Source organism: Alligator mississippiensis, chromosome 2 (assembly GCF_030867095.1).
Source record: "Alligator mississippiensis isolate rAllMis1 chromosome 2, rAllMis1, whole genome shotgun sequence".
In the NCBI taxonomy this organism is placed as follows: Eukaryota; Metazoa; Chordata; order Crocodylia; family Alligatoridae; genus Alligator; species Alligator mississippiensis.
This window is the reverse complement of record NC_081825.1, coordinates 126,316,687-126,329,442: the sequence shown is the minus strand read 5'-3', so window position 1 is coordinate 126,329,442 and position 12,756 is coordinate 126,316,687. Positions and strand designations below refer to the sequence as shown.

The following is a 12,756-nucleotide window of genomic DNA, read 5'->3' as shown; positions in this document are numbered from 1 at the left end:
CAACTCCATTATAAAGACAGATTAACAGAATCAGCAATAGCAGGGACTGCACTGAATTATTAGAATAATCAGCTTTGTACAATAAGCAGGATGTTTATATGAGCTAAAGGATCTTTTCACTGAAAAAAATATTCTTTATTGTTCTTAAGTTGGTTGAAATAATTTCATTTTAAAATGAAATTAAGTTTCTCTGCTTCCTATGTTGAAAAGATTCATAAGAGCAAGGGCATTTGCAGATATTGTATATATCAAGGGCCCTAATGACCATAAAGCATCAGATCCTGTTCCATCTATTACATGAGTAAGTGGAATTAGGTGCCTAGGTGTGATATACTCCCCATTACTCCAATCCCTGAAAAACCATTTTGCACTTTATAAAAGTCCTGAAAGTGACAGACACTAGCTGTACTGTACCACCTATCCAGCAAAAAAATCAGATTCCTGCAAAATCCTTACAGGAAAAGGTTTAATAATGTAAACCACTTTTGTAACTAGCAATGGCAGAACTACATTGGTGGAGACGGACCCTCAGAGAGAATTTTTTAACTATTCACCACTGCTCTACTCTTAATTGTCAACAACTTTACTCTTCCACAACTCCCCACCAGAATGAATCATATCCTGCAGCTGTAGTCATTCTCCTACATGACTGTTAGGGTGATCATGGTTAAAAAAATAATAGGCAAGGGCTTGGGCTGACCTTAAATACACTGAATAACTCAAGAATCCTGAAAGAAGTCCCTGCAGTCCTTTTTCCAGCAGGAGTGAAAAGCCTTGCAAACTCCCTACTCACAAAGAGACTTTCCCCAGTAACAAAAGGCTAGTTTAAAAAGCCAGTAGGACGAGTCCAGATGAGTGTGCATGTGTGGTTTGCAGTGCCACAAACATGTCTGCGACACCACAAACCACACACACCTCACATGGAGGCGTTCTCCACACTGCATAATTGTGTGCTCGCTGCTGATGGAGCCCTGGGAGGCCCCCAGGACCCCATATAAGGCTGCTGGGGCCAGCCCAAGTGCATTTTCCATGTGCTAAGCCTATATGCAAGGGTGTGCACCAGGACAAAAAGCAGCAGCATGAATTTGTGCCGCTTCTTTTTTCCCCAGAGCAACCACATGCCCCTGCTTGAGAGGACGTGGCCCAACTATTGAGAAATCTAAGTATCTGAGCACTAGATCAGAAACAAAGGAAAAATATCCATTTGTCAGGTGGGTGTGTGAAACAGACAAAGCGTTATGAGTTTTGACCACCAGATGGCACTTGGTCATTGAGCTTGCATGTAAAATGCAAGCCCAAGATATCACTAAATATACTTGTCCTATTTGATGTTCTTATCATAGAGTAAATTATAATTAACCAGTTATCTGTCTAGCTTGGAAGCCACTTGTACTCAAATATGCACCTTACAGAGATTATTTTATAGCATTAACAATATTGTGGACAGGATGTCATTGTTATGATAATTAATGATGTACAAGACAATGTTTATAAAGGATCTTTTTATCGAAAAGATGATTCTTTATTGCTCTTCAGTTGGCTGAAATAGTTTTATTTTAAAAATAAAGTAAAAATCAAAATGTATTTTACTATTCCTTAGCTTTGAAGAATCTATTGATTTAGATTGAAATGGATAATACCAAGTGTGAGGTTACTAGTATTTCCCTTCTGTAGGGTCCAAATCTTGATCTAACTGAGGTCTGTAGGATTGTTACAGCTGACTTTCTCTATGTAACTGATCACTGCAGGCCAGGAATTGAGGGGATGGGGAGGGGGAAAGGGGGTTTGAACATTTCAAAGTTTGAGATTAATAGACCTTTTATTTGGTGTACCATACAGGCACAGAATTCAGATTCAGATCCAGGTTCAGTTTCTGGGGATTTTGACTCTGAAGTTTTGACTCAAGTGTAGGCCTGAAAGCTGCCTTAGCAAAATGCTTAGCATAAGCAGCATCATTTTGTGCCTTGACATAATTAGCACCCCTAACTAAAAGCAAAGCAAGTAGATCACAGTTTAGGTCACTTCTTTATAATCCATGTCAGCAAGAAAGTTAAAAGAGAATGCAGTTTAGCTGTCTGAGATAACAGGATGCAGCCTGACAGGAAGATGACCACTGCATGACATAACCGTATATGGGACATACAGAAGAGAAGTGGGGAAAAATATATAAAAACCTAAGAAAATCTTAAATGTGGGGAAAAGCAATATACAGAAAAAGAAACAACAACCAGGACTGCTGGGGGGGCGGGGACAACTGGGGCAATTTGCCCCAGGCCCCTGCAAAGCAAGGGCTCCCTGCCTCAGCTCCTGTGTGTACCGTTGGCTCCTGCCCTGCAACATCGCTCACCATAATTCTTGGTATTTTGTTTTCATAAAAAAGAGGAAATTGGTGTATTAGAGTGTAAGATGACATTGAATCATTCTCAACATATTGTGACATTATGGGACCCATCCCCAACCATGAAATAAATATTATGCATCGTTGTGTGTGAAACAGGTACTAATTTGAGGCTTAAGTGATTGTTGCATTGATGTCCTAGGGGGAGTCTAAACCAATCATGGTAAGGTAACATCTTTCTTTATATCTGGGCAGCAATAGAGATGAGGCTGATCAGGCAGGCTTATGATTGGCCTAGCGTAGGGCGTAGGCCAAGTAGCCCTGGTTACCGAGTCTGTTGTGATGAGAGGAGGAACAGGGAAGGTTTAAGGCAGGATCTGTGGCAGAGCCGGCCTGTTGTCACAGGAAGACCTCTAGGTGAAAGAGTTCACCTCATGAGTGAATGTCAGCTCTGTGGGTTCTTAAGGGCCAAAGTCAGAAATTTGCAAGAATATAATAATTAAAATGATATATATTGTTTTCTTTAGATTTGCCAAGGAAAATAACAACATTAAACATAACACATATTCAGGTTCACATATTTCCCCACTTCAAAACGTACTTAAATGCAACGTATCCAGATAACTCTAAAATATTTAAGTCCTTGATTGAAGAAGCCTGTGCTCCAAACTGCAAATCTTGCTTTCAGTATTGCAAAGATGACTTGCTCTCTTCTGGTCCTTCAAACAGCAGTGGTTGCTTATTAAGGCCCATAAGAATATGAACAGTCTCACAGTGCCTTAATCAAGGGGTTAAAGGCTAAATATACAAGTTTATTCTCCAGCAACAGCACAAAGACAATCCTCCTTCCTCTGTCTACTCTCTCTGCAGTTACTTTCTTTTTCCTTAAGCGGGGGCAGGGCCTGCTTATCCTCTGCCACACCCGCAAGTACAACCCGGTTTATGGGGATTACATGAGCACCAGCTAAGATTTCCAGGTAAGGTCCCACTGGAGAGTAATTTTCTGTGGCAGTTACCACAGGGGAAAGGCCTAGGAGTGGTGTGAGGCCAGGCCTTTGTTCCTTCCTGAGTAGTGGAGGTGGCCAGCCAGCAGGCCACAACCAGAAGACCTGTGAGACTGAGCCGGGCGCCAGGAAACTGGTAGGAGAGAGCAGCTCTGCCAGAAGGGGTTGGGGATTTGGAGGTGCTCAGGAGACATACGCTATTCTTATCCCTGTGTAAGAAAAAATGAACCGCACCTATCAATCTGGGGCATCAAAAAGAAAGGAGACAAGGGAGAAAAAAGCTCGGGATGAAAAGGGGAAGCAGACACTGCATCAGTTTGGATGCGTGGTGAAAGGAAATAAGGAAGTTGGAAGTAGAACAGGTGATGCAGGTGGCACATCACTTGCAGGGGATGAAGAATATTCTGATCATGAAAACGTCACAAAGGAAACAAGCAGTGACTTAGCAGGAGAATGTGAAAATTAGTCAAGTTTAGTGGTGCAAGCTGAAGGAGACATAGCATCAAATGAGAAAAACAATACAATTGATCTGGTTTCCAGATCTGCACCTGAACTTCACCAGGAAATGTTCTCTAAAGACCCAGCCACCTGGGGGCATCTCGATAGGTTGCAAAGGGATCTAATTGTGTCCAAGGGCCCACCACCCAAACTTGCAAGCTTCCCACATGATTCCTTCAAATGGTCATTCCATATATGTTTTCTGCAAGAATCTGTCCAATGACGAGAGTGTGAAAAAGGACTCATTTGGAGCCACAAGGCAACTGGCCTGTTCTGTTTTCCATGCTGTCTCTTCCAAGACCAGAACAAAAATCAAGACCTGTACCATTCCAGATTCTGCCATGGGGGTATGAATGATAACTGAAGAAAACTGTATGACGAAGTGAAGAGTCATGAGACCAATTCTGGTCATCTTCAACATTATTTACAGTGGAAAGATCTTGCAAATGCTCTTAGTGGAAAAACAGCCATTGATAAAGCTCTTGAAAAGGGCATACAAGCAGAAAGCCTGCTTGTTCCCACTTCCCAGGGCAAGGGAAGGAGGAGCCGCATGTGAGAATTCTCACATGTGATGCATGAATGCAAGAATTCTTGCATGTGGTCCCCCAGGTTTGTACACACACACGGGTCCTTGTATGGGGCAGTGGTGGGGCCCCCAACTCACACCCGCCCCAGGCCCCATAAACCCTCTGGGTGGCCCTGACAACAACTATTCGAACCCTAGTGCCATGACGGACACCTGGCCAGCTGAAATCACTGTATCCATCAGAAGGCTCACATAAAAATATCTATATTGACTGTTAGGACTTGCTTAGAAGTTAGGTGTTATATTTCAAGCCTTGCTTAAAAATTGGTATTGCTTATGTGTTCAATAAATTAGGATTTGAGACTGGAATAGTTTCTCCGATCATTTCATTTTCATTTACCCCACACCTTAACTAAATTTAGTACAACACAATCCCATTTATAATTCTCATGAACAAGTTGTAAATTGCAAATCCTAAAACTCACACATTCCCTGTCTGGTTTTTGATTGTGTTACAAAAGCTGAAATGAGAAAAATATGGTTACTCTCATTATTTGTGTCACGTTCTGGTATGAAAAAATATATATTCAGACCCCAGGGAGATCTTTTTGCAGAGTTGAACATAGACCATAACAAACTAGAAACTAGGCCAAGTATGTTTTGTTATATACTCAAAACCCTGGCCACATTGTAGCAAACTGGAACAGTGTTTTAGGTACCTAGAAGCTGTTTATGGTCTCCAGAAGAAAGAATGTTTCTGATCCTTCAAGTATTTATATACAGAAGCACATGTACTCACAGGAATAGTCCTTATAAATGTAACTGATTACAGGATCAGGCCCCACATTCTACTCCTCAAATTTTGAATGTCTTGCAAGCTTAAATCTGGAATACAATTTGATATTTTGCTGAGTTTTGCCCTGAAATTATGAGTTTGAGTTTGAAACTACGAGAGGCTCCTGCGTCATAAACCTGGCAAAGTTTTAATGGATAGTGTAATCTCCCATGCCATTCACCATGGCGTCTTCTCCGTATGGGTTTTTCAGACTTTGCCATTGTTTGGGGAAAGGACAGCCTGTTACTGGATTAGATTCCGGAGGGTTCTTGGGGGTTCTCACCTGCCATGTCTTCCTGGAATAAATTTGTTTAATTGGGAGGAAGATGATATGTCCCACTCTTCCTGGTCCCCTCCTTCAATCTTCCCATTCATATTCCTGTTTGGGGCTCCACCTCCCCTACACCTCACCTAACGCCAACCAAGGATGTTGAACTCCGATCTTCTGGGTTTGGTTTCAGTATGGTTATACTTATCTTGGCCTTTCGAATTGTGGTACATGCGTTCAGACGTCAGTTCATCCTGGTTTGCTTAGGCCATAGTGGGACTGGCCCAGACTCTTTCCTGACCCCAACTTACCTTGCTTCCCGGCGCTGTTTCCTCTCTCACTGGTTTGTATTCGCCATGGTTCAGATGGCCATCTCTTCTTCTCTCCTCAGGTTCCTGGTGGATCCAATCCTTTCCGAAAACATCAGGAGTCCATGGCTCTGTTGCAGATGAGTATTTTAGCTTACTTGGGCTTACGTTATTTCCGAAGGCCCCTTCCTAGGGCTGCTAACTTTCTCTCAGTGTGGCTTTGCTCTGCTCTGGGTCTGCCAGAGAACCTACTTTCAGTTCCTCCTGCCCACTGTCCATTGGGGTTTTTATTCCCCTTTCAAGGGGCCAGCCAGCGAATCGGAACCAGCACGCTGCCATAAAACACGCCCATGCTGGCACGGGAGCTGGTCCCGGCTCCTCCCAGACCGGTTGCTCTCTTTTTTTTTCTTTTTCCAATGCAGCATTTTTCCTGGCTGTGGCTTTGCTCCTGCCACGCTTCCCCCTTGGCATGGCCTCCTGCCAGCTCCATTTGTCTTTCTCTTTAGGTAAGTCTTCCTCCATGGCCTTGTTCTTGGCTTGGCAAATCTTTACTGAAAACACTTCCCAGCCTGAAGAGGATAGTATGAGAGGAGGCACAAAGGGGAACTGAAAGGAAATTGAACTAATGATCATAACAGCTGGCAATTATTTTATTTACTGGATTTATATACCACCCTCCCCCAAAAAGGTACAGGATGGTTTACAATGAAAACGAGATAAAATGTATAATTTTTTCACATAAGTTTATGTTAAAAAAAAGAAGCCCCACACTGCTGTCAGAGCAGAGACAAGGAGTCAGGAGCTCGGTAGTGTATAAGTTATAAGTATCAGGATGGAGTTAGGATCTAAGGAGCCTTGTAAGGGAAGGCCACTGAGTTATGTTTGGTCCAACAGAGAAGCCAGTGGAGGGATACAATCTTAGATCTGCATTAAAAATGGTAAACTAGTGGTGTCTAGGTCATGTAATCCCATAGGCTGCATCCGGATTGCAGGGCTTCCTGTGAATGGGATGATCAGTGAGCAGATGCTTTTTCAGTGAAGCTATTGAAACCTAGGAAGTTAACACTGTTACTGCTTGCTTCCCACTCTTTATCACCAAAAGACACTAAAAACCCTGATTTGGATGGCAGGTAAGGGGGACCAAGGAGGCAAGCAGCATTAACCCATGGGTCCCAATGCTGTGCCAAAACAGCCAGTAATATTGCCACTGCTGCAGGAGCTCCAGCAGCTAGGGCAATGAGCCCTGCAGCCAAATCCAGCCTGCAGAGGTTGGTGGTCCAGCTTGTGAGGGGCCCATGGGCTGAGTAACCCAACCCCCCTGGGCTTGACCCAGCCCACAGGCTACATTTTGTTACCCTAGCTTTATATGATGCATGAAGCAGAACAGAACCCTGTCCATTCTCCCAAAACTTGTTGAGTTTCTGGGGGCTAACAAGCAAAAACTCAACAAAGTATCAAAGTAGCAATGCCCACAGGTTGTTTTTTTTTTTCCTTTTCCCTTATACCAGACTAATGGTATGTGTTCACTGTAAAATGAAGGTATTATTATAGCATGTGCTAGCATACTAGTACCAGCTTAATTTAGCTAGCATGGGTAACAGTAACAGTGAAGATGCAACAACATAGACCCCAACATCACATCCCAGGTTCCCTGGGGGATGTGTACTCTGGTTGATAATGAATGCTCAACCTGTAAGGCCAGGTCTTCACTGCTACCATTGCCCAGACTAGCTGGTACCGCTATGCCAGTAGTGTCAAACTTACCTGGACCAGACTGTATGTGGACTGCAGGGTTTCTTGTGGGCCATATCTGGACCATGAAGAGCCTTATAGGGCAGATTCAGACCAGCAGCAGGATCAGCGGCACTGGGGCAAATAGCGGTGGTGGTCCTCCCCCTTCTCCCCCATATGTATTCCCAATGAGGCTCTATAGCTGGGAAATTGCCTGAATCTGAAGCCCCTTTAGGAGACCTGTGGGCTCAGTGAAACAACTTCAAGGGCTGGATCTGGCCTGCAGTGTGGATCTTTGATACCAGTGAGCTATGCAAACACATGCCACAGTGACAGCTTCATTTTGCTGTGTGGACTCACCCTAAAACAGTAGATGAACATTATTGTAGTGTAAGGCTGGCATAAGAAATAAAATAATTATGCCTGATGGAAGCAAGTCCTCTTGAGTAAGGAAGTTACTATTTTTATACAGTCACTTTCCAATGCAGAAAGGCAATATAAACAGCTTTGAAAATGCTGACTTCTACACACTTTGCACAACTGCATATGGTGATAAAGTAAATTTAGGGCTTGTAACATGCAGTTGTTGACATGTATTGAGCTGCTGAAAACAAATTATCTTTCATATTGAACAGGTCCAGCACAGACAGCAGCAGAAAAAGCAATCCCTGCCAATATGCTTCAGCCTCATTCAAGAGAGAGATTTGTCCAGAGTAAAGAAATGATTTAATTCTGGGCTCATCCCATTCTTTGTCTCTTTTCCAGTGACAACCAACAAGGGCAGCGATCAGTGTGGTGGGAATATCTGTTCCCTCAAAACTCCTCTGAGGTTACCCAGCACACTTCATACAAACCATCACAGCCTTCATATTATGGTAATCTGCAGCCACTGCCTCACCTGGCACTGACTTGGAGCCTGTGTGTATTACAAGATTTGACAGCAAATAACTACTGCCACAGGGAAGCTGGCAAAGTGTGTTCCCACCCACACAGCTTCCGGTGGTTGCACGTGGCTCCAATACAACCAGTGTGCCTGCAAGGGCCAGATCTGCTAACAAGAAGTGTGGACATGTCTGTACACGCAGTCTGCAGCTTTGTTTAGGTGGAGAGTCCTTCTGTTGCTCACACAGCAGACATTGCTCTGCTGGCAGAACAAGGGGGAGCTGTACGTATGGATACAGTCAAATTTTTGCTGGGAGGTTTAGCTGGAAAAATTATCAGGCCTTAAACCTCTAAGAAGAGGAAAGATGGGCTCTGAATTCCATTTCAGAATATATCAAATATTATAAAAGCCTTAATCTGTTTGTCCATAATGCTTTATTCATGCTCTGATTGGCTGACAAACAGCCAATCAGAGTGTGAAGAAGCATTTGGACATTCTTGATGGGCAATTGGCTAGTATCCCAATATATTCCCTATTTCTGTTAATTGGCATCACTGATGCAGCACCAAGCAGTAGTGAAAAGGTCATTTCAGTGCTGTATCAACCTAGTTAAGCTTCCAACAAATGCCCTTCTCATAGTGTGCTGAAAGTGTCATGGTTTTCATTAGTGCTTATTAAAAACACTACAATTCTGTCCTCCAGGTGCATTACATTTAGAGTTATGAGCATTTACTGAACCCAGGCAAGTACCTTTCTGCTGAAAATGGCAGTTTTAAATGTCAATAACTTGTAAGTGGGCTGAGGGAAAAGGCCTGTACGTGCACAAATGAATAATGATTTTGACTACTGTAGGTGGACTCTGCATACAAGAGCAGAAAGTCTACAGGATCTAGTTTTCTTTCTATAGAATACAGAAAGGAGCACTGTGAAACCAAATCTTTAAATGCACATAACTGACATAAAAGGCCCTATTACTGTATCTAATTTATTACTATAAGAACTGTCCTTGTGTTCTCAATTTATATTTTCTGCCAGAATCAAATCAACTTTCTTTTGGAAGAATGCAATAGCATGATGGTCTTGACCAACCATTATAATCTGTATGACTGTGTTACTGAAAGCAGAGATACTGGGCTGGAGATGTAGGATCCATTTAACAGGAAAAGACAGTTCTTAACAGCATGACAGGGTATTACAGTTGTCACTCATATGTCTATTATGAAGAGCTGTTTGTATACCCATTATGCAATTGAACTGAGTGATTAAAGGTTTCTTCTGAAATGAAAATTATTATATGAGATTTGTTCACACAGGGAATTGATATTTTACATAGTGGGGCAGGGCAGGGTGTTCATCTTAAAACAACTTGTTTTTATACAATCCACTTCTTTTTCTTAATTACCTGGCTAGTTCTTGCAAATTGGAAAATCCATCTTTCAAATGGATTCAATTCATTTCAGAATAAATTAGTCCTGGAAAAGTTTCATGTGGGCAGACTAATTAATTTTCCTACCTCTGGAAGTCCCTCTGTTCTCCTAAACTGCATGGATTCATATCTAAACTGACTTGTCTGTTTGCCTCTGAACACTTTGCTTTTCTAAGGAACTGTTGACTGAATGTCACATAGTTGTTTAAATGCTCCCCTATAGTCAAGATGTCTCCATTTTATGGAATCATATACCCTTCTCAACATTATTGTAGCCATGTCATGTGCATTCACATGGATCCCTGCAGAAATCCTGGATTCCCCTGGCATCTGAAAAGAGGGTACCATCCAGTCCTTGCTTAACAGCAACCACAGGAATGCCAAGATATATGTGCATATACTGAGCAAGTGACAGAGAGAGGTCATTCCTAGGACAGGTTCCAATTCTATGACAAAGAACAGGAGCTTCAGAAGAATTATTAAAAAATAATAATGACAGGAGCCATACCTCTGCCAACGCTTCCAGTACCTGCTCCTATTCTCTGGAGCTGAACTGGATTTTTGCCAATGTGGTTACCACCAAACTCCAGTATTTTATGGGCAGCAACAGGGACACCAAAAAGACCATGACCTCCAGACCCAACCAGGGCTCTGAGGAACAGGTAATTTTTTGCCATGCTAGAGCTTGACAATGTATCCAAAACACAAATGGACACCCAGCTTTGCTGGGAAGGGGAGCTCTTCCAGTATATATCAAGCTATGTAACTGTGATGAGCTATGGAATTTATGGTGTTAATCATGTGTTCATGTTATAATATTGCATGACTCCAGTTACCTGTAACATAGCATGCAGGGAAAGATAGGTTAATAGAATCCCTGCAACATGCCAGGGCTGTCTATGTGTGGGAGTAGACGATGGACCTATAGCATCCCCCAGAGTCTTGAATAGCTTTGTTGACATATCAACAAAGGTGAGATTGTTCACATCCAGGCAGCTGGGGGGAAGATGAGCATATAACAATGGAGATGGCAATGTGAACAGAGGGTTGTCATGTCTTTGCAAGCAGTCCAGCTAAAGAGTCAGAGACCAGTTGATGCACTCCAGGACTCTGGGCCTAGAAAGAATGTAAAGGGAAAAGCTGAGTACCTTTTGTGGGTGTTCTGAACTACGTGGGCTGGGTTGGAGACAAAGGAATAGCTTTACACCTTAGAGGGTTGTGAAGAACCTCTGCCTGGGTGGCCTTGCCTCAGTAAATCCCTTCACTAAAAAGGAAGTTTGAGTTATACTTAGTCTTCCCAACAAGAGGCACAGTCCTTCTCTCAAGAGTGGAACCCGAATGCTAGCTCCTTAATCAGGACTGCAAAGTACCAGCGAAGATGAGAGAATGAAAGGCTTGGCAGAGTCCTTGGAGCCTGGGCTCCCCCCTGCTCTAGGCTTTGGGAGACCAGACGAGTCTGCAGTAGTCCCAAGCTTGCACCTGCTGGAAGGCACTTTGAGTGCAACTATATAGAAAGATTTAAAAACAGGAAAAAAAAATCACAACCCTCATATTTTAGGTATCTAGTGGTTGTCACTATTTTGGATCTATTTTGGATTTTAGATAGATGTGAATTAAGGGAGCTATCCAACTTCTTTGTTCCCCATCCACCTCCTCATGCTCAAAATGGCATCCTCACCAGAGAATTTAGGCTGTGGCTATTATTTTTTCTGAAATTGGCTTACCCTATAATCATCGACCACACTGACACACTCCTGGCCACTTTTTCTTTTTTGCATACTATTCCCTCTCCTTCCCCCAATATGTCCATGTGTCAGTACCATTTCAGTGAAAATAATATGCTGTTCATGACCCTGAAATATCCAAAAAAATCCCTCTCCTTCCCATCCAAATCTGTGGCACTGCAGGAATTAAACAAGCAGCCTGTAATGCATGCATATTTATTGGAAAAGGGGAAATGGAAAGAGAAAAAAAACTGAAAAAGTACTTTGCTTCACAGCTTGAGCAATCCCCTGAGCTTTCAGCTACCTTGGCATTTTTTCAGGCATATTTTGCAAGGTGAGAGAGACATTTAAGAATGCAAAGAGATTACTGTACAAGGCACTCTACAACTTCTAATCAGACTCATAGCACTGCTAACACAGGGTTCAGAACAATGTCTGCAGAAATCTATTTGCTTTGCAGTGCACTTTGTGCAGATCTGCAGGTGTATGCAAGAGTATTTAAGACAAAGACTGTGCTCTTATTTAGCATGAGTTTTATAGGTAATGCAGCCTTCTTGTGACTGCCTGCATAGATGGTGTTACCCTTCCAGCAGCCCTGGGTGGGTACACTGTAAATAGCCTTTTTGAGCAATACCCTTCTCTATCTGCCTCTTAGTGATATATATCACAGTATAGCAATGTATTGCATCCAGTTATCCTCCAATATGTTTCCTTCCTGCAGAAGTGTACATGCAATTACTAACCAGTCCCGTACTGCTCTCCTCCATGCCCACTGATTCATGCCAAACCCCTAACAATCCAGAATATATACAGGGTTCTATGCAAAGGGAATTATGATGAAAGATGTCTCAGTACATCTAATAGAATGGGAAGAGATCATGGAAATGATATTTCAAAATAGAGAGAAAAGCTACACTTTACAGTTGTTGGCATGCAGACTAAAATTAGTCCTATAACTACTTGTTCTGTCTCAACTTCCCTAGTTACTGCGCTTCATATGCCCTGACATTACAGCCTTTGGGCACTAGGAAGGAATATTAACTTTAGAATAGCTGATAAATCTCTGAGTCAAGAACAAGAAGGCAATGAAATATCCTGGACAAATTGTTTGGGGACCTTCCATTTCTGCATGTCAAGGCCTTGCGGAGAGAGAGAATAACTAGGAATCGCAAAGGGCAGCCTGAGAAAGATGTAAAAGAAAGATATTAAATAAAC

General features: G+C 42.6%; 1 long non-coding RNA gene across 2 annotated transcripts in view; it reads left to right on the top strand.

Annotated features, from left to right (window-relative positions):
- Nucleotides 1-9,888, top strand: part of LOC109286303 (uncharacterized) — a 323,714-nt gene extending 313,826 nt beyond the window's left edge. The window contains exons 10-11 of one of the 2 annotated variants that reach the window (XR_009459861.1): nt 5,861-6,465; nt 8,274-9,888. This is a non-coding gene — a long non-coding RNA (uncharacterized LOC109286303). Of the gene's footprint in view, nt 1-5,860 lie in introns of both variants that reach the window. The other variant, XR_009459862.1, reaches the window with a different exon arrangement.
- Nucleotides 9,889-12,756: the final 2,868 nt, after the last annotated feature.